The sequence below is a fragment of the Mus pahari genome, unplaced genomic scaffold (genome assembly GCF_900095145.1).
Source record: "Mus pahari unplaced genomic scaffold, PAHARI_EIJ_v1.1 scaffold_12592_1, whole genome shotgun sequence".
In the NCBI taxonomy this organism is placed as follows: Eukaryota; Metazoa; Chordata; class Mammalia; order Rodentia; family Muridae; genus Mus; species Mus pahari.
The window spans coordinates 250-2,223 of record NW_018393322.1 but is presented as its reverse complement, the minus strand read 5'-3'; the positions used below and the strand labels follow the sequence as shown (position 1 = coordinate 2,223).

At 60.1% G+C, this 1,974-nt stretch overlaps 1 pseudogene; it reads left to right on the top strand.

The window, feature by feature from the left end:
• Positions 1-518: 518 nt before the first annotated feature.
• LOC110315478 lies at positions 519-1,712 on the top strand (annotated as a pseudogene).
• The last annotated feature ends 262 nt before the right edge of the window (positions 1,713-1,974 follow it).

The window sequence follows — 1,974 nt, the reverse complement described above, 5'->3', positions numbered from 1 at the left end:
ACTGCAGGTGGTCTTGGCTGGTGATCACGGATTGTATAAGAAAGCAGGCTGAGCAAGCCATGAGCTACAAAGCCATTGGCACTGGTCCTCGTGGTCTCTGGTTCAGTTCCTACTTAGAATCCTCTCTCAAGGTCCTGCCCTGAATCTCTTCAATGATAGACTGAGAGTGGAAGTGTAAACTAAAAGAAACCCTTTCTTCCTCAAGTTGCTTTTGGTCATGGGGTGTTATCACAGCAATGGAAACCCTCACTGAGACACAGGTGCACAAGGGCCCCACTCTGCTCCCTGCAGACACCACCCTCTCCTGCAGCTCAGCTCCTGCCCCTCCCTTGCCCTGGAGCAGCACCACTTTATAGCTCCTGGGATCTCTGACCTCCTGAGGTAGCAGGAACCATTTGGCAGGTCTCACCCCCATTGGGTGGCACAATTATGGGGAACCAACCAGCTTCTCCACGGGCACTGATTATAAAGTCCATGTAGCCCAGGGCAATCAGAGGCCCAGGATCCCAGATAGAGCAATGGTGTTGTGCACGCTGCTCCTTCTGCTGGTGGCTTCCCTGGCCCCGACCCAGACCTGCGCCAGTGAGTGCGGGGGGTCCGGAAAGAAACGGCCTCTGCGCGGAGGAGCGGGGGGGGGGGGTGGCACCCGAAGCGGCGTCCCTGCGTTTACCACCGGACCCTCCGCCCCTGCTCCACCTGTGTCCCAAGCCCCGAGCCCTTGTCCCCTCCTGGCCCGCGCACCCTCCCGGGGTCCTGGGAGGAGTTCAGGGTCTCACTGTGTGCCGCTCCCAGGCTCACACTCGTTGCGGTATTTCCACACTGCCGTGTCCCGCCCTGGCCTCGGGAAGCCCCAGTATATCTCTGTCGGCTACGTGGACGACACGCAGTTCGTGCGCTTCGACGGCGACGCGGAGAATCCGAGGATGGAGCCGCGGGCGCCGTGGATGGAGCAGGAGGGGCCGGAGTATTGGGAGAGGGAGACACAGATCGCCAAGGGCCATGAGCAGTGGTTCATTCAGAGGGAGCCTGAGGACCGCGCTGCGCTACTACAATCAGAGCGCGGGCGGTGAGTGACCCCGGGTCAGATGTCACAATCTCTCCAAGTCCCGACACAGGGGCCGGAGACGTCCCAGGTCCCAAGTCCGAGGTTCGGGAGCAGAACCGATCCAAGAACTGTTTCCCTTTCAGGTTGGAGAAGTCCGCGTGTGGGAGGGGCCGGGGCGTGGGGGGGAGGGGGGCTGACCGCGGGGTCCCGCAGGCTCTCACACACTCCAGCGGTTGACTGGCTGCGACTTGGGGTCAACGGGAGCCTCCTCCGCGGGTACCTGCAGTTCGCCTACGATGGCCTCGATTACGTCACCCTGAACGAAGACCTGAAAACGTGGACGGCGGCGGACATGGCGGCTCTGAAAACCCGACGGAAGTGAGAGCAGGCTAGTGAAGCAGAGCGTTATAAGGCATACTTGGAGGGAGAGTGCATGGAGTCCCTCCACAGATACCTGGAGCGCGGGAAGGAGACGCTGCTGCGCACAGGTACAGGGGCCTGGGCAGCTCCTCCCTCTGCCCTCGGGCTGGGGCTCAGTCCTGGGGAAGAAAAAACCCTCAGCTGGGTGATGCCCCTGTCTCAGAGGGGAGAGAGTGTCCCTGGGTCTCCTGATCCCTCATCACAGGGACTGCACTGACTCTGCCAGGGCTCAGCCTTCTCCCTGGACAGTGCCCAGGCTGTCCCAGGGAGTGCCCAGGGACTCCCAGAATCCCCTGTGAGTGAGCTGTGGGATGTTGGGATGTTGACTTCACAGTGATGGGTCATGACTCTCCTTCTCTAGCATGAAGAAAGCTGCCTGGAGTACACTGAGTGACAGCCAGTGTGGTCAGGTCTCTCCTGTGACATCAAGAGTCTTTAGACATCAGTTTTCTTTAGACAATGGTGTCTCATGTCCCTGCCACACCAACCCCAGTAGCATCTATGGGACA